A 20,456-nucleotide genomic window follows, 5' to 3' on the forward strand; every position below is an offset into this window, starting at 1 on the left:
TAGGTTGTTTCCATGTTAAGAAATATGCTTTTATAACTATATTGTTTTTTATTGTGATTGTGGGTAAAGTCAAAAAGAAAGACAGAAATTACGGAAACTTTTGGGCAATTTCTTGTATATAACCTTTGAACTTTTTACTTCAAAAATTAAAAACCTCAGGAAAGTTGAAAGAATAGGGTAATGAATAGCCATATGCTTTTCACCTAGATTCTCTCTGTTTCTGTCTTAATTTATTTTTAGATATTTGAGGGTAAGCTATATACATCATGGCCCATCACCTACAAATACTTCAATTCAGCATGTATTTCCTGAGAACACAGACATTCTGTTACATAACCAAAATATAATTATATTTTGGACATTTAACATTGATACAGATACTATCTAATACAGAGTCCATATTCAAATTTTATCAATTGTCCTAATAATACGCTTTATGGACATGTTTTTCCTGAACCAGGTTTCACTCTAGAGTCATGCATTGATTTTAACTTGGTAATTTTTTTCCAATATTTTATTATAAAAATTTTCAAACTTCCACTAAAGTTGAGAGAACTATACAGAGAATACCCATATACCACTACCTGGGTTCCAGAATTAATGTGTTGCTGTATTTGCTCTATCACTTGTCAGATGACCTTTTTCTATCATTTAAAAAATAATCCATGTTCATCATAAAAATTTTGACAAATACAGAACAGCACAAGGCAGAAAAGAATAGTGGCCCCACCCATCCTACTGAGATGATAATAAAAATAGTAGTAAACCCATTGCCATGGAGTCATTTCTGACTCACAGCAATCCCATCTGCAACTTAACATCATGAATCACCTGAATTCATGAAGGAATAGGAGTCAGGATCAGCACAAAGCTAGTTCTTAAGAAGTAGAGGACAGATAGACCTCTATTCTCCAACTTTTTCACCATTTCTGACACCAGCTGTTCCCCTCACGACACTCCCTGCTTCTCTGCTGGGTTTAATATTTCGATGCAGGCTACAACTTGGAATCAGGGTCACCCTGGAAGTAACAGAAACGAAGTATGCGTCAGGCTCAGGGAGCACATAGCCAGGGTCTGGAAGGCTTTCCTGAAGCGGAGCATATCCTTCCCTCCTTCGGTGCAGGCCACCGTCCAGCCAGGACATCTCCCCACGTGCTGTCTGCTGCCGGCGGGCCTCTGCTGTGAAAGCAGGCCTCCTGCGCGTGTCCTCTCTGCTGCTCCCAGGCCGGGCTCGCGGCCACTGTGCAGCCACTCAGCTGCTGCTCTCCTCGCACCTTCTTGCCTTCAGGCCTCTTTGCTGTTGGACCCCTCTGCCGTCAGGACTCCTTGCTGATAGGTGCTCTGCCGTAAGCCTGGCCACTTTCTGCCTCTCTGCTGTCGGCTTCTCTTGCCGTCCTCATCCCCTCTGCTGCTGTCTGGCCACGCTTGTGGAGTATAACAGTGTGCTCAACTTGCAGGCCCTGTCAGCTTGCCAGCGCTGTTGCTGAGCCCCTTCCAGGCCTCTCTCTGCCACCGGCCCCCTTCTGGGCGGCTGCCACCTTCAGTGTTAGACCTTTTAGGAGAGTCCCCTCGCAGGAACCCTGTGTCCGTACTGCTTCACTTCAGTCTGTTCTTGGTCTGGAGGTTCCCTCCTTGCCTCTCTCTTCTCTTCTCCAAGTCTCTGTGAGGTTAGCTGCTTATGTAAGCAAAGTCCTTGTTAATTTCAAGGCATAGCTCTCCCAGCAGGACCATGAACTGATCAGTCCCCTCCGTGGACTTGTGGATCACAAGTTGCTCACTCCTATTGGGTGGTCACTCCTATTGGGTGGTTTTTTTACACACCACTTCCTGACTAGTAAACCGACCGTGGGAATTCTAGAACACTTAATGTGCTCATGCAAACCTGTACATAGACCAAGAGGCAGTCATTTGAACAGCATAAAGGGAAAGAAACCACATGGATTAAAGTCAGGAAAGGAGTGTGTCAGGGTTGTATCATTTCACCATACTCAATACAATCTGTATGCTGAGCAAATTATCTGAGAAGCTGGACTGTATGAAGAACACAGGCTCAGGACTGGAGGAAGACTCATTAACAACTTGTAATATACAGATGATATAACCTTGCTTGCTGAAAGCAGACTTTTTTAAAAAAAAATTTAAGAGCTTGTTTTACAATCAATGTAACACATACATTTAGTTTCATTCCTCATTCATCATGTCCAACCTTATCCCAGCCTCCTCCCCTCCCTATCCTGTAATTCTCCCCCTGTGCCCCTCATATTTATGCACTCCTGTTTGTCCTGCATTTCCTCAATTTGATTGTTGGTCCTCTGAAGCAAAGAAGACTTGAAGCATTTACTGATGAAGATCAAAGTTTACACTGTGGATTATACCTCAGCATAAAGAAAACAGAATCCTTACAACTGGACCAATAAACAACATAAACAGGAAAGATTGAACTTGTCAAGGATTTCATTTTACTTGGATCCACAATCAACCACTCTGGAAGCAGCAGTCAAGAAATTAAATGATGTATTATTACATTGGGCACATCTGCTGCAAAAGACCCCTGTAAAGTTTTGAAAAACAGAGATGTCACTTTGAGGACTGAGGTACACCTGACCCAAGCCATGATATTTTCAGCTGTCTGATATGCATGCGAAAGCTTGGACAGGGAATAAAGAAGACTGCAGAAGAATTGATGCATTTGAATTATGTTCTTGGTGCAGAATACTGACTATACCATGGACTGTGCCAGAAGAACAAAGAAATCTGTCTTAGAAGAAGTACAGCCAGACTGCTCCTTAGAAATGAGGTTGGCAGCACTTCATCTCACGTAGTTTCAACATGTTATCCCAAAGGACCAGTCTCTGTAGAAGGACATCATGCTTGGTAGAGAGGGTCAGCAGTAATGAGGAAGACCCTCAACAAGATGGATTGACACAGTGGCTGCAACAGTGGGCTCAAACACAGCAACGATTGTGAGGATGGTGCAGGACCACGCAGTGTTTCTTTCTATTAGTGTATAGTGTCCCTGTGAGTTGGAACCGACTTGATGTCGCCTAACAACAACTGCCTGACCAGTCCTGGCAAGTTAAGTAAAATAGACCAATCACGGGGCAGACTATGTCCCAGCAATCGTTTTTTGGTAGAACTGTGAACCTAGAGCCAGAAAGGTCATATCATAAGAGAAATTCATTGCACTGCACCATTTGTTGCAGAGTGGAATGGCTCCATAGGGTTTTCTTGGCAGCAATCTTTATGGAAGCAGATTGCCAGGCCTTTCTTCCATGGTGCCACTGGGTGGATTTGAACCACTAACCTTTAGATTAGTTGAACACAAACTGTGCTACTGAGACCCTGAGTACTGTTTATTCAGGACTTACTAAGTACTTCATATGTATTCATTTATTTAAATATCACAACATCCCCTAAGATATTTACTGTTATCCCTTTTTTCAGGTGTGGAAACTTGGACACAGAGTTTAACAGAAATTTTAACACAGAGTAACTTACCCAAAGTGTACAGAGTAGTAATGGTAGATTATGGACTTGAACTCTGGCCATTGAGTTCAGAGTCTGTTCTTTTGACCACTGTCTTCATTGGCCTCATACTGATCATGTCTTAAATTATTTGTTGATCTTCTTTTGGGTCCTGTGTCCCTTTGGGAACCTCATGAAGTGATTGGCCATCTTCTCTGCTGATCCCCTGAGGCAGATATAGTTGGCATACCAGCTCACTTCTTGTTGTTGTTGTTGTTATGTGGTCTCCTGAAACCATTGGAGCCTGTTTTAGTAGAAAAATGTGTGCAATTACATCTACATAATGAGTGTGAATTCATTTGAGTGTAATTATGGATATATTCAGATTTATATAAAACATGACTGTGAAGTATGAATGAAGAGTTATGTATTTAAGAGTGTGTGTCTGTGTGTGTGTGTGTGTGTGTGTGTGTGTGGTGGTTTAAGTCCCGCTGAGTCAGTTCTGACTCACAGCAACACCGTGCACCACAGATGAAATACTGCCCAGTTCTGCGCCGTCCTCACAGTCCTTGCTGGGCGTGAGCCCTTCGTCGCAGCCACTTTTTCAGTCTATCTCATTGAGGGTCTTCCTTTTTCTCTGACCCACTGCTTTACCAAGCGTGATATCCTTCTCCGGAAACTGTTTCTTCCTGATAATAGGTCCAAAGTACATGAGACAAAGTCTGGCCATTTGTGCTTCTAAGGAACATTCCTGCTTATTTCTCTTCTGAGACAGGTTTGTTTGTTCTTCTGGCAGTCAGTCCGCTGTATTTTCAGTATTCTTGGCCAACACCACAGTTCAAATGCTTCAGTGATTCTTCTGTCTTCCTTATTTGTTGTCCAGTTTTCACATGCATGTGGGACTTTTAAAAATACTGTGCCTTGGGTCGGGGTACCTTACTCTTCAAAGTGACATATTTTTTAAAAAAAACACTTAAAAAAGATCTTTTGCAGCACATTTGCCCAGTGCAGTACGTCATCCTGTTTCTCGCTTGCTGCTTCTGTAGGCGTTGATTGGAGATCCAGGTGAAATGAAATAGACACACATGTACACGCAGAGAAACCTGTGAGAGCTGGCACTCGACTGCCTTGTTTTTCTGAGTTTCCCAAGTTTCTGCCTTTCACAGGGTGAAGTCTTAACCACTTTTCTATCACTTGTTTTAGAGGAAAATATTTGAATTTTCTTTCTCTGACAGATTTCTGCCTTACATAGGTTCTAGCTTTGACAGGTCTTGCTTACCGTATCCCATAAATCCATTGCCACTGAGTTTGTGCTAACATGAAGTAACCCTGTAGGACAAGCAGAACTGGCGCCCTGGCGGGTGTCCACGGCTGTGATCTTGACGTAAGTGGACTGCCACGTCTTTCTGCTGTGGACTGTCTAGTGGGGTCGAACCACAGAGCTTTCGGTTTTGCAACTGCGTGCTTAACCACTATGCCACCGGGGCTCCTATATATTTGTAACTATAAATCAGAGATTTATAAGTAAATTTCTCCGTGTTACTGAAAAATTATCCCTGATATTAACAGGAGCTTTAGTTTTCTTATTATAAAAATAATACAGGTTCATTTTAGGAAAAGCACAAAGCACACTTAAGCAGCAAGTCAGAACACCCTCAGTTCCACCTTCCAGGTCAGGCGCCATCACCTGTGTAAATCAAACTCACTTCTCCACAATTCACTGCCGTCGAGTCGGACCCAACTCATAGCGACCCCTCCTTGGGTTTCCGAGACGGTATCTCTACGGAAGTAGATTGCCCAGTCTTCCTTCCAAGGAGTGGCTGGTGGGTTTGAATCTCCAGCGTTCTGGTTAGCAGTCAAATGCCTTAGGCACTCTGCCACCAGAGCTTCCCACGCCTCCATATATAGAGACAAAAATTAATTTTCAGAGAGATGTGATCACACACTTTACATGTTGTTTTTGACATTTCCACTTACTATGTCACAAATGCCATTTCATGTCAAATACTTCTGCAATACCATTTTTTATTGCTGTATAAAAATTCTGTTGGATTGTCAGCTATTATTAAACACTGAGGTTATTTCATCTTTTCACTCCTGTCAATAGCACTGCTAGTGAATGTTCTTACGCCTAAATTTTTAAGTATAGCCTTACTTATTTCTTAGTATAAATTCCCAGAAATAGAGTTATTGGGTCATAGGGTATTCTGTTTTTGTTAAGCCTCTTTAGTTGTGAAACCAAATTGCCCTCCAAAAACAATGAAGTCAAACATTGTGTTCCTGGCAGTGGTGCATGGAAATACCAATTTCTCTCCATTCTCATTGACACTGAATTCCGTTTTGTTGATTCTTTGCCTGTTGGGTGGAGGGAAGATTATCTCGGTGAGTGTTACTCATTTGTCAGTGAAAGTAAATGTTTCCTCAGGTTTGTTGGCATTTGGATTTTTCCTTTGTGATTTGTCCACTCATGTTCTTAGCTCATCTTTGTATCATTTTTGCCCTAGTCTCATTATTCCTAGTCTGACTTAGTAGTCTATCCAGAGAGAAACATTTTTCACACTGTGGTATATGTTTCTCCAGACCTTTTTCTGTTTAATCTGTTTTAAAATTGGTATCACCTTTTTGGTTTGTTTTTGCTTTTGATAAAATCAATCATACTTAGGCAAAGAGAACAAGATAGTGAACCTCCAAGTACCTTGTGCTATTTTTCAACAATTATCAAAAATAATCATGTCATTTTTGCTGGCTGTATTCTGTCAGATTCCTTCAAATATTATAATTTAACCAATTCTTTATTGTTAGATGTTTAATTTTTTCTAGTCTTTAAAATTATCTATACCACTGTGATAAATACAGGTAGGTAGATAAATAGATAATAGGTAGTCAGGTATCCTTGAGTGTTTCTTTAAAAAGGCTCCTAGCAGATCCTGGGTAGAGTGGAAGAACAGTGTGGAACAGAACTCAAAATCATTAAAAAAAAAAAAAAAAAAAGAAAGTACCAGGTTTGCTGGTCTCACAGAGCCTGGTGGAACGCCTGAGACTGGCCTCTAGCAACCCTTCAGGTCTGGAATTGAACCCACTCCTGTGGCTTCTAGCCAAACAAAAGACAGGCATATGAGCTGAACATTTACACTAGGTAGGTACATTCCCTGGAGAAATTACTCACGGGAGCACAGAAGGGCTATCTCTGCACAGGGAGACGGCTCAGGGGCCAGGAGTGCTTATGGGAGGGAAGAACACAGGGAAGAGGTAACTATGGGGAGGAAGTGGGAAGGGCTGTTGCATTGTAGGAAATTGCAGTCAATGTCATGAGACAAAGTGTATGTGACATGCTGTATGGAAAGTGAATTTGCTCTGTAAACTTTCACCCAAAGCACAATTAAAAAAAAAAAAAAAAAAAAAGACTTCTAACATTGGAATGACTATATTAGAGGAAATGCATAATTTTCTTTTTAATTGTAAAATTATTTTTGAATACATTCAAAGGGTTCAGATTTTTAAAGGCACAGAAGAGTATATGATAAATTCCCACCCATCCATTTCACCTACTCTGGTTAGCTCCCCAACCTAGACATGCATACTGCATTTATATGTTACGGTTTTTTCCTTTGGATATATGTGGGATGCTGTCTTTGAAGGCTTCTAGTACATATTGCGTTATTGTAATTCACAAAAGTAAATTTCCATGCATTGAACAGCCTGTGTAAATGATTCTGTCCCTGCCCAACAGTCTCAAGGCAATTTTTTTTCTCTAATTTTTTACTTTTAATTTATGTTAATCTTAATGTGGTATCATTTCTTGGTTAGTGCTTGTAACTTACCACTTCGGTTCAATTACTTATTACTATATACTACTAAGGGAGCTCTGGTAGCATAGTGGCTAAGGCACTTGACTGCTAACCAGAAGGCTGGCGGTTCAAACCCACCAGCCACTCCTTGGAAGGAAGATGGGGCAATCTACTTCCGTAGTGATACTGCCTCGGAAAACCAAGGAGGGGTCACTATGAGTCGGGTCCAACTCGATGGCACATAACAACAACAACATATACTATTAACGTGATGCTTATTATTACGCAACACTTACTGTTTAGATGGTATATTCTCTGAACCCTGGGAGTCCCATCTTCTCCTCTTCTTGGAATCTTGTAAGGGACCTGATGTCCTATGGGTAGTAGCTGCTTGATGAATGTTTTCTGACAATACTCATTTTAGAGTGGTGGTGCAGAATGAGAGAAGGGAAGAATGGACTTCACTTCTTGTGACCATTAAAAAACTCTTCATCCAGTATCCAGTGTTGGTGCGACTGGAACAGGCAGGTACTACATCTTTGGAATAGAAGTTGTGGTGGGAAAGGAAGTGTAGGATGGAGGCTCAGAGACAAGAAGTTCATGCTTGTTGCCCTTTCCATTGCTCTGTGTAATTTCTGCTTCTGGTCAGGGTTCAAGTACAGATGGGTTCATTTCTTCATTACATGTTGTAAGGTCAGTAGTGTGCCCAATAGAGGACGAGGGGCCTCTGGATGCCTCTTGCTTATTTCTTCATGAGATATTTTTCCTTCTCTGTATCTTTTGCTTCAGAGGGCTTTCCTCAAGGAGACAATTCTACCTCAGCACAAGGAAACTACCTAGAAGCCATCAATCTGTCATTCAACGGTGAGTCCCAGCACCAGCCACAGCTAGTTGGCTTACCACGTGACTGTCAACTGCTTTTCACTAAAGCCCAAAGACCCAGATCTACTTGCTACTCCTCCACCCCTGAAGTTAATTGAAAACAATTCTTTCTGATTAGATAGTTCTCATGACCACCATTTAGGTCTTTGGCCTGTGTGGGGAGATTACCTTGTATTCGGCTTCTCTTGGTCTCCTAAGTAAAGAGCCAGTTGTTGTTGTTGTTGTTGTTGTTATGTACCATTGAGTGGGACTGAATCATAGTGACCCCTCCTTGGGTTTCCGAGGCATTATCATTAGGGAAGTAGATTGCCCCATCTTCCTTCCGAGGAATGGCTGGTGGTTAGCAGCCAGCCTTCTGGTTAGCAGTCAGGTGCCTTAGGCACTATGCTCTTTGTTATACTAAGAACAGCGGTCTTCTTTTTTTTTCATCCCTCACACCCTGTTGTGTTTACCTAGTGCTGCTGACAAGAATATACCACAAATGGGATGGCCTTATCAAACAGGAGTTTATTCTCTTACAGTTTGGAGACTTTAAGTCCAAGTTCAAAGTGCCAGGCTCTAGGGGCTGGGCGAAAGCCCCTCAGCCTTGGGCTTCAGCTCTGTCTCCAGCTCCCGGCCCACTGAAGCTAGAGGCTTTTCTTCACTCAGATAGTTGCTGGCTGCTGAGGCTGCCAAGTAAAAAGGCACAGTCTCGATGTTACGAAACCACATGGCAGGCCATTAATTCAAGTCAAGTGTAAGCCCCAAGGTCAGCAGAGCATGGCAGGTTGGTGAACAATAACACAGCCACGTACAGGGTCCAAGTGTGCTGTAAGCTAGAGACCATTCCCAAGGCTTCTCCATATATACAGGAAGCAGACCACATCCCAAAGGCAGCTACTCAGCTGCTTATGGTAGATCCCACCATGGAATTGATGACTAGTCTCATCATGGGGAATAACTACCACCAGCTGCCCAGCCATTCAACCAGGCCCAGCCAAGTTGACACACAAATATAACCACCACATGCCCCAAATGCTTCTGGGTAATTGAAAACAAAAAATTTCTGTTCTACTTTTTTAAGTGAAAAAAGTAATTCGTATTCTAAAGTTCTGATAATGGAGAATGCATCAAGTAAAAGATGAAACTTTGTCCCTCGCCCCAACTGTCGATCCCTTTTCTGGAGAGAGCTTTGTTGTGTGATTTCTGAATTTGTTTCTGTCTTTCCATGGATGATACTTTTGTTTGCAAATAACAGGAACCTGCTGAGTTGGTATAAAAAGGGAAATTTAAGGATAGCGGTATTTGGTGAGGCAGCCAGAAAGACGTGAGTGCTGTGTGGAAGAAGGATGGGGACAGATGGCTTTGGAAGCACACCAGCAGCAATTCCCAGACCAGTGGTCAGCTCCCAGCTGCCCTGCCTCTGCTCTGTTCAGAATTCCATATTCCTGTAGAGTCTGGTTGGCTCAGCTCAGGTTGGGTGCCTGGGCAGCCCTGGCCAGTGATGGCAGTGATGATGTGTGGTCACTTTACAGCGTGTGTCAACCTCCCATGTATCTGTGCCCAGGTCCTGGGATTCTAGAGCTTGATGCCATCTTTTATTAGTAAATCTTTGGTCATATTTGAATATCATTGTCTATCCAGAATGGAGTAGTTGCAAGGCCAAGAAATAAAAATTAATTTACCAGATTTACCAAGTCATTTCAAAAGTTTGGCCCACTCTCTTGAATACTATCTTAAATTAATATTTGATTCCTTTAAGTTTCAATACAAGTTTATTAATAGCTAGTTTAAATTAACGCCATAAAATTTCAGCATTCAAGGCAGCACAAGGCAGGTATTAGGCATCAGTGAGGGGCATTAACAAAGGTGACAGAGACATAGTCCTGTGTTCAAGTAATTCTTAATGTAGCCGGGAAAAGACTGACGTGCACACAACTTACTAGAATTCAGGTCAGAATGTAGCAGTTGCTATGAAAAAAATAGAAACTTCTCCAAGAGCACAGAGGTGCCTACCAGAGATTGGTTTCTGAAAACCTGTAGCATCTTCATTGGCGAATTTTTGTTTCTTTTCAAGTGTTTGACAAGCATTACATCAACCGCAACTTTGACCGGACAGGGCAGATGTCAGTGGTGATCACCCCTGGGGTGGGTGTGTTTGAAGTGGACCGCTTACTTATGATCTTGACCAAGCAGCGGATGATCGATAACGGTAACGTGCCCTGCCTTGTGCTCTGTCTCCATGCGTTCCTTGCCTGACTGCAATCTCTGAGCTTTCACCGACTCTCCGAGCATGAGGAGAACCACCTAGTGCTCTGTGCGTGATGAGTTCTGAGGGCATAAGTAGGTGTTGGGTGACAGGAAGAGTTCCATGGCCAGATTGGATTGGAAAATACAGGGTCATACAGAGTTAAACAATTCCCTAATTTCAAGTCTTAATCAGAGCTGTCTATGTATTGATGTATGTTGATTATCTCTAAAGTAGGTATCTGATACTCTTGGGTTTCACAGACATATTTGACAGTGGACAACCCATTTTGGGGGGATTGTCTCAAGGGCCCAGTGTGCATTCAACCCGTCTTGGGCAGCACAATCTGGATCACCTAGTCCTTCATGATGTACCATGCACTACACACACACACACACACACTCACACATACAACTTAGTGACTTGTGTTTCACTAGGAAGATGGATTTTGGAAAGTAAGCCCTAATTACCAATAAAGTAATGTGGGTGGTTTTGCTTTTTCTGTGAGCTTAAGTTGCCTTTTCCTTTCTGACTATCACACATCAGTAATGGGTACTTGGTTATCTTCTTCATACAAGTTACCACCTGTGAGACAGTCAAAGGCTAATTGTCAGACACTGAACAGTGGCAGGTGTGACAGGACTCCTTGGTAAAGGGGAAACAGAAAAAATGCCTCTGTTTACTTCTTTGCTGGGTAGGTAACACTGCTGGGTTATTAGTTGTAGGATGGTAAGTAGGGTAATGACATAGTTAATATAGATCAAAGCCCTTACCTTTTCCTACTCCTCTCCCCCAACTCTTTGTCTCCTCTTTTTTTAGGGATTGGTGTGGACTTGGTGTGCATGGGGGAGCAGCCGTTACATGCTGTCCCACTGTTTAAGGTAATTCGGGTTTGATTTGCTTCAGAAGGCCAGTTTCCAGCGCCTGGTCCTGTTATCGTTAGCTGCCGTCAAGTTGGGCCGACTCGTGGCGGCCCCGTGAACAGACCCTGCCCGGCCCTGCACCTTCCCCATGACCAGCTGTGGCTCAGACAGTTATGTCCCATTGACTGACTTGCCAAAATAGATGGGCAGTGCTTTCCTCCTGGGCTTAGTCTGGAAGCTCTGCTGAAGCCTGTTCAGTATTACAGCAGCACTCGAGCTTTCAGTGATGGGTGGGTAGTGGAAATCACACCTGGGTCTCCTGCTTGAGAGGTGAGAGTTCTCCCACTGGATGACCAGGGCCTCAGGGTGATCTTGAGAGTAGTTAGAAAAGTTGGAGTGGTTTCACCTCTGCCTGTTGATTGCTTCCCACCTGACCCAGTGTCGGATTACTCAATAGGCCAGGTAAACATGGGCTTACTTGTGGTTACTTACTGATCGGTCATGAACGGTTTCACATTTTTTCACCATATCATCAAAATTCTGCATCTAGGTATTGCTGGCATCTGTCTCTCTGCCAACCCTACAGTACCTTCCTGCAGAATCAAAGCCTCTTTTCAAATTTACAGTCCTTGGTATAGACAGAGTACCCAGTAAGCAAGATAAGCACAGGCTTACTTTGCTTTTTACCAGTCTATAGAGAGCAGTTTCAAATGTTTTCTACCACATCTTGATGAAACCCATGTGAAACATGTGTAACTGTTTACTGTGGATGAGCAAGGAAGCACAAGTAAGGATTACTGGGTAATCTGCCCCTGAGCTGATCCATGCATTGGCTTTTTCCTTTCAGCTGCATAATCGCAGTGCGCCTAGGGATTCTTGTCTGGGTGATGACTATAATATTCCTCACTGGATAAACCACAGGTGGGTACAATCTTCATTAATACTAGTGATAAGAATTTGAAATAATTTCTTTTCCATGTTCTCTTCAAATCTGTTGGGAGCTCTGGTGGCATAATGCGTGAGGCAATTGACTGCTAACCAGAAGGCTAGCAGTTCAAACCCACCAGCCACTCCTTGGAAGGAAGATCAGGCAATCTACTTCCATAGAGATACCACCTCAGAAACCCAAGGAATGGTCTCTATGGGTCAGATCAACTTGAAGGCAGTGAGTTTTCTTCAAATCTGTTAAGTTCTTATTATGTCACTAAATCTTGAGTTAAAAAAAAATGCAGAAACCAGTGTTACCATTTGCTTAAAGATTTTCTACATGTAAGGCAGAAGCAGGAATTTAAGAATAGTCTGTGATAGTTAAAATAAAAACAAAACCCAAATTCTGAAGGACTTATTTCTACTATAATTCTCAACTCTTCCCTCTTGAGTGCTTAATTCTGTTGGCTTCAGTGTCCTTAGCATGTCTTGTGGGGAAGGGGGACAGTGGGGAGCCATGGATCAGAGCAGACCAACATTGTACCCAGTCTTGAGGCAAAGTGATGGCTGCCTCCATTTGTAAGAATCCCCGTGCCTATCTTCAGATAGGACGAGGCCTCAGTTTTCCTGTGAACTTGAGCTCGAGGATGACTTCTCTTGTCCCTCTGCAGGTGCCATTGCCTTATGCAGGTCCCCATCTTTTTTGAATTATTACAGTAATCATACTGGTTTGCCTGTTTTTAGTCTCACCTTCAATCCATCCTTTGGATCCAGGTTTCTCAGCGTTGACACTCTGACGTTTTGGGCCAGAATATTCGTTGTTGTGGGATTCTGTCCTATGCCTGGTGGGATGTTTTGCAGCGTACCTGGCCTCTGTCTATGAGATGCTGGTATACTCCTCCCTCCCCAGTTGTGATAATTGAAAATGGCTCTAGACATTGCCACATATCCCTTGGGGAGCACAGTTGTCCCCACTGAGAACTACTGCTTTGGACGAATGATTTTTTATTCTTTCCTTTCCTTCCTTTCTTTCTTGGAAACCCAACATATAAAAATGACAAGAATATCAATGTTCCTTTCCACCCTCACATGGGGTGGGTCACCAAGGAACTCAGAGGGCCATGGAGCCAGCGTCTGACAAATTGTCATTTTTGTGTGAACCAAATCCTACTGCTCTTTCCATCTGAGTCTTCATGCTGGCTTCGTATCCAAGGCCTCCTCTCCTACTGCTTGCCCTTTTTCATTCTGCATTGTGGACACCCACGTCACTTCTGGGTCTCTCTGCCTGGAGAGCCTCTCCACCTGTTCTTTTTCTTCTAAAAGCCTATTTGTCCTCTAAGACCCAGCTCAGATGTCTCTCCTCTGTAAGTTCTTCTCTGTGAAATCTTCCCTTTAGAGCTTTTTATAGCATTCTACCTTCACTGCCTTGCCCCTCATAGGTTAGGACTTGTGATGGGCAGAGCACTGTTTGGCTCAGGTGTCAAGCACAGTAGAGCCTTTAGTTTCAAGTCTTTGCTGGAGACCAGCTTGAAGCCTCATCAGCAATGTTGATTTCAGCCTTGCATCATAGTTGTCTTTTTTAATGTGCCATATTGCCATCTGTATGGTAGTTGTTACTGGTCACCTATACTGATTGGTAGGTGAAGAATCAGTTCCATGTGCAAGGAATGTTTTTTGGCCTGGTCAGTAAGAGTGTCATTGTCATTGTCTTGCTCTGAATGTGCCCCTCCCTGCTCAGGATGCTTCGTGAGATACCCTCTGTGACCCTTGTTCCTCCTTTACATGTGTGTGTATGGTGTTCACTCTTTCATGTCGTCATTGCATTGCTTGAAAAAGTCATTGAAAAAAAATTTGACTGCTTTATGATAACATGGCTTCTTAATCTTCCTCCTCTTGTATTTATTGTTACTGTTACTTTAAAAACTTGGTTCAGGTAAAATAGGAGCTTTTGAGCTTTTTCTTTTTTTACTTATTTCATAGATCAGTATATCTTTTTTGGTGTCAGCTTTCTATTTTTGGATCCGTTTGTAGTCTTTTAATAGACATTCATATCCCAATGCCAATACAGAAAAGCTTCTCTTTCATTACACCCTGTGTTTTATGGTTTTAAGTTTAGTTTCAGAAGTAATTAAAGTAGCAAGTATTTATAGCATGTGTGAAATTGTACGTGAATTGACACTTCCTCAAATTTTATGTGAAAGTTTCCTGATTTCTCACTTAGTTTTTCATCCTGAATTGACAGTTTGATGCTAGTTACGATGGTGATGTGAAGATTGTTAAAATGTCAAATGTTTTGTTATAGATACGTATTTCACCAAAACCAAACTCACTGCCGTTGAGTTGATTCCAACTCATAGTGGCCCCCATTGGGTTTCCAAGGCTGTAGATCTTTATGGGGGCAGACTGCTTCGTCTTTCTTCTGCTGAGTGGCTGGTGGGTTCAAACCGTCAACCTTATGGTTAGTCGCCAAACGCCTAAACCACTCTACCACCAGAGCTTCTTACATATGTATTTACCACAACAAAAAAAAGATAGAGTATGGGTGTCCACAAGAACAGCTTCAGAATCTGAAGGCTAGGTGGGCCTGAAGCCTGTTTTCAATTTCACTGTATACCTTGTTTGCCTGAGCCACTCGGGGATGGGGACAAGAAGGCACATGGTCTGAGATTAGCAGCTCATCACAGTGGCCGTTGTTTTCATCCTGTTAGCAGACCCTCTTTTGAAGTGCCAGGTGCCCCATTAGAGTAAGGCCAGTAAGCATAATCAGATGGTCTTCAGTGAGAACTTAGTGCCCCAAAGTGTTACCGGCTAATAATGAAAATTGACTCAAAAAGTAAATTAGTATCAGATACATAAGAGTTATAAAACTAGGATTTGTGAGATAACACAGGATATAGCTACCATCTATCTCAGAGATAATACAGACCATGCACATACACACGTGAAGAAACTGCGCTCCAGTGAGGTTAAGAGGCTTGTCTTGGGGTTTAACAGCAAGTTCATGACAGAGCTGCAGCTATTCATTTGAACCATTTGAAATCATAATATTCAGCTGTTTCTGACCTTTAAAGCAGTCGTTTTATGTAGCTCAATCTAATCGAAACCTATTCTCCTGGTCAGCATCACTTTAGCAGCCAGATCTTTTATAGTTAATGCCTAGAACAAGAGTAGCATCTTCTGAGTGTTCTTCCCTTGGTACCACTGCTTGAGGCAGAATCCTGGGGGCTGGTTGGACTAGTCCAACTCTGGTAAGACTCTGGCTGTAGGTGACGTTCTTGTGTTCTTATGTGCTTCATGTGCCAGTAGGATCACCCCAGAATCCACTGGTAATCAATTGAGACAGATTTTTTTTTTATTTAAATGGTCAGAGTCTGATAGACAGTGGAGATAGATAAGGCAATATTCAAAACAACTTTACTGCAAATTATGTTGTTGTTGTTATATGCCATCGAGTCGGCCCTGACTCATAGCGACCCCTCCTTGGGTTTCCGAGGCAGTATCACTACGGAAGTAGATTGCCCAACCTTCCTTCCAAGGAGTGGCTGGTGGGTTTGAACCCCCAGCCTTCTGGTTAGCAGTCAAGTGCCTTAGGCACTATGCTACCAGAGCTCCCCAAGTTAATTATAGATAATGGCGAAAGAGAATCAGAGATGCTGGAGGAGTTGACAGGGCTGCACAGCCTCTGTTTACTCATCTGTTCAGCGCACTCCGGGCAATGCCACCTCTCCAGTTTTCTTGTGTCAAATACCTGACATGAGTATATTAAGGTGTGATTTTCAGAGGGGCTGGGCATTGTTTTGGTTACCTAGTTCTGCTCTGACAAGAATATATACCACAAATGGGATGGCTTGAACAAACAGGAGTTTTTTCTCTTTCAGTTTGGAGGCTTTAAGTCCGAGTTCAAAGTGCTGGGCTCTAGTGACTGTGTGAAAGCCCCTCAACCTTAGGCTTCAGCTCTGCCTCTTGCTCCTGGCCCACTGAAGCTAGAGACGTCTCTTCACTCAGGCAGCTGCTGGCTGCTGAGGCTAACAAGTCCAAGTTTGGCAAATAAAATGGCACAATCCTGATGTTACCAAACCACATATCAGGCTATTAATTCAAGTCCATTGAAAGTCCCAGGATCGGCAGAGCGTGGCAGGCTGCTGAACAGCGACTCAGCTACACGCAGGGTTTAAGCGTGCCATAAGCTAGAGACCATTCCTAAAGCTCTTTCTTATACACAAGAAGCAGACCACATATCCAAAGGCAGCTACTCAGCTGCTCACTAGATCCCACCATGGAGTTGATTGCCAGTCTCATCATGGGGAATACTACATCCAGCTGCCCAGCCACTCAACCAGGTCCAGCCACGCTGACACACAAACTTAACCACCACAGGTGTTCATGATTTCTACCATCTTTTCTTTAGTACAGACCATTTTCTTGCCTGGTTTTTACTGCTTACTACCTGCTCATCAGTAGTCAGTCAGTGATAACGGCGTACCTTGAACCCAGCTTTATGCCAAATGTTGATGTGATTAGCTGCCTTCAAGTCAACTTTGACTCATGGCGACTCTGTGTACAACAGAATGAAATATTGCCTGGTGCTGCATCATCCTTAGCAATCGTCAGCATATTTGAGCCTCTTATCGGGGGCATTGTGCCAATCTGTCTCACCAAGGCTCTCCCACGCCTTCCCCAAACATGATGTCCTCCTCTAGCGATTGATCCCCCCTGTTGACATGTCCAAAGCAAGTGAGTCAGACACAGTTCTGTTGTGATTAATAAGGTTGTCATTGTCTGATTTTTGGAAATAGATCACTGGGCTTTCCTTCTAGGCTGTCTTAGTCTGGAAGTTCCACTGAAGCCTGTCCATCATTGGTGACCCTGCTGGTATTTGAAATACTAGTGGCATAGCTTCCAGCCTCACAGCAACATACAAGCCCCCACAGCACAACAGCTGGCAGATGGGGTGGGCATGCCAAATATCAAGGTGAATAAACGGTCATTGTGTAAATAGACTAAATCCCTGCCAGAGGGAGGAGATTTTTACCCTGTTAGGAATTGAGTCTGTCACACATGATACAGTTTATTGGGGGGTGGGTAGTAAGAACAAGAACAAAAACATAATTGTTTGGTAGTAATTGCAGAAGAATTAGAGCAGATTAGTGAAGAGTGAGACAAGGCCAGTCATAAGAAAGCTGATCCTTGGCCAGGCTGTCAGCTGTCTTGAAGTTTAAAAAAAAGGATTACAGTAATGGTCTTGTTTGTTTCCTTTACAGTTTTTACACATCTAAAAGCCAGCTCTTTTGTAACAGTTTCACCCCACGAATAAAACTGGCAGGAAAGAAGGTGAGTTTTACCAACTAGTAGTGCTTCAGGGACACTTTTGTCCTGAGATACCTCACTTCCTCCCCATGGTCGTGAATAGACTTCAAGAAATTTGTCTTAGAGCTTTATAATTTTCCACATTAGATAAATAAACAACAAGGCAAACCCAGACTGCAAGAAATCTTTTTTGAAAATATGACCGCGAGTTCATTTTATCATTATATGATTGGTTTGTGCAAATACTGAGACCACTGAGATAACATTGAGGATGTAGACAAAGACATGGGTCCATATTCAAGCAAAAAAGAAATAGAATGTAAGGATCACATCTTCTTAAAGAGATGCAAATTCAAACAAGAATGGGGATTTTAATTTTGATTATCAAAACCCAAAAAAACCAAACTCAAGTAGAATCCAACACATAGCGACCCCTCCTTGGGTTCCCGAGGCGGTATCACTACAGAAGTAGATGGCCCAGTCTTCCTTCCAAGGAGTGGCTGATGGGTTTGAACCGCCAGCCTTCTGGTTAGCAGTCAAGTAGGTTTAAAACGTTAATCCTTATACCAGATGCTGGGAAAGGTATGATGAAAGTGGTGCTGGAGGACCTGGTGGGTATCTGATCCTCTTGTAAAGCACCTCAGCCATGTGTATCCATCAGTATGATCAGGTAATTCCCTCTTTGGCCATAGTCTCTAAGGAAATAACTAAGGCTATCTTGTGCACACAGATCTTGTTCCAGTTTTGTTGTAATAATGAGAAGTTGAAAACAATAGGGAAGTGGCTAAATAAACCATGAAACATCCCCTCATTGAAATATATTTGCAGCCAATATAAATGTCAGTTTGAAGAACCTGAATCAAGTATTTTTGTTGTAATGTAAAGAGGAAGACAGGTTGTTAGGTTGATGAGCACCACTCCACACTGCTCCTGCCATCTGTTTCTGACAGAGTTGAACTCTGAGAAGGTTGCCTCACATGTAGCTGTGTTATGCTCTTAACATCAGGGCCACTTCTCCCCACTCCTTTTCTTTTTTATGGTGCTCTTCTAATAGGGAAAACATCAATTTGGAAGCATATGGAAGATTCCTGAAATAGACCATGTTAAGTAGTCAGGTGCTGGGAGATGAGACTCTGTCCAGATGGAGCCTTCTCCTGCCTGCCTTCCCCACAACCGTTTCTGGCGAGGTAGAACCTGGGGAAACTTCTCTGCACCATGATCTTCTAAAGAGGAAGAGTGTCGGTACAGGAAATCTGTCGTTGTGTGCTCTCAAGTTGATTCCAACTCATAGTCTCTACGGGACAGAGTAGAACTGCCCCATAGGGTTTCCTAGGCTGTAGCCATTACGGAAGCAGACGGCCACAGCTTTCTCTGGCAGAGTGACTGGTGGATTCAAACCACTGACCGTTCGGTTATCAGCCAAGCACTTAACTCCTGCACCACCAGGGCTCCTTATGGGAGGTTTAAGTGTCACGAAAAAGATTCTTTAAAACAAAAACCTTGTACCTTGTTTCAGTTTGTATTCTCCCTTTGTGCTCCACTGCAGCCACTTGGGCCTCCTGCTGAGTGCTCAGCTCTGGTCAGTATAGGCAGACGGGTGAGAGCACCATGGTCGGTGGGAAGATACAGGGTTAGGGGGCAGGTGGTATCAGGCTGTGGTACAACAAACGCAGCGGTGGACTGACCAAAGTTTGAAGATCTGGGCTGAGTTTGCGCTCTGCCATCTGTGGGTTACTTGCCTTTGAGAAGGTCCTCATCCTCGCTAGAATTAAACATCCTTGCTTGTAAAGTGGGGTCCATGTGATCTGCCTACTGGATGGGGTTGTGAGACAAATAAGATACAATGTGAGAAGCTAAGGACCTAGTAGGGCCCAGTACCATGGCAAATGTCATGTTTTAGTTCCTGCCTCTCTCTAAGCTACACTGAGGGGTAAGACATGGTTCCTCCTGTGCCTTTTGATAAGTTCTAGTCTAGCAGAGGTGGGAGTGATTATGTATCTCTTTAATTTTACAGCCTGCTTCTGAGAAAGCAAAAAATGGTCGTGATACGGGTGAGTATTTTTCAAAATCTTCTTTCATCACTTTTAGGAGTCAGCAATAAAGTTATGTGAGGGTGCCTAACAAGTTTGTAGCTAAGTTGGGAGACTTGAGTCCTAGTTTACTTTGTGTGACCTTTGAAAGGTCCTTCATCCACCTTGTAATTTTGTTCCATTAACTGCAAAAAGGATGATGATGTAACCAGTTTTTTTCTTTTGCATAGGTCAATTGTAAGGATCAGGCAGAAAGTGGTAAAGAGCTAAATAAGCATATTGAGGTGACATTTTAAAATTGGGATCACAGAATGAAACACTCCAGACACTTTGCCTTTATTTAATGCTGTACTATTTATACATCACCTTATGTATGAGTCATTTAAGCTGACAACCTAATGAATGGGTACTTGTCCCTTTTTTTCTGGGGAGATGGTGATGATCACCTGTGCCTTGCAGATTTTGAGGAAGACGCTTTGGTGAAATGTGATTTGATGCCAGTTTGCATTACTTGTGTGTTTCAGCGCTGGGGACTCCCAAAGACTCAGAGAACGCCCTTCCCATCCAAGTAGATTATGACGCCTACGACGCTCAAGTGTTCAGGCTGCCGGGCCCATCCCGTGCGCAGCGCCTCGCCACCTGCAGGTTTTCTCTCAGAGTCACTTTCGGGTAGAGATAAAACGGCTTAGGAGATCAAAGGGAATACTGAAATTCAATAGAGACCTTCATAAGAATTTAAACACGAGATTGAGAATTATAAAACTCTTAGAAGAAAACAATGCTTCGGAATCTAGGTGTTTTTTTTTTTTTTAATTTTTATTGTGATTTAGGTGAAAATTTACAGAGTGAATTCGTTTTCCATATAGCAGATCCTACACAGTTTGTTTCATGACATTGACTGCAATTCCTCACAGTTTAACAGCTCTCTTCCCACTTCGTCTCTATAGTTATCTCTTCCCTGTGTCCT

Source organism: Orycteropus afer, unplaced genomic scaffold, assembly GCF_000298275.1.
Source record: "Orycteropus afer afer isolate SDZICR_OR568_19922 unplaced genomic scaffold, OryAfe1.0 scaffold00420, whole genome shotgun sequence".
Taxonomy (NCBI): Eukaryota; Metazoa; Chordata; class Mammalia; order Tubulidentata; family Orycteropodidae; genus Orycteropus; species Orycteropus afer.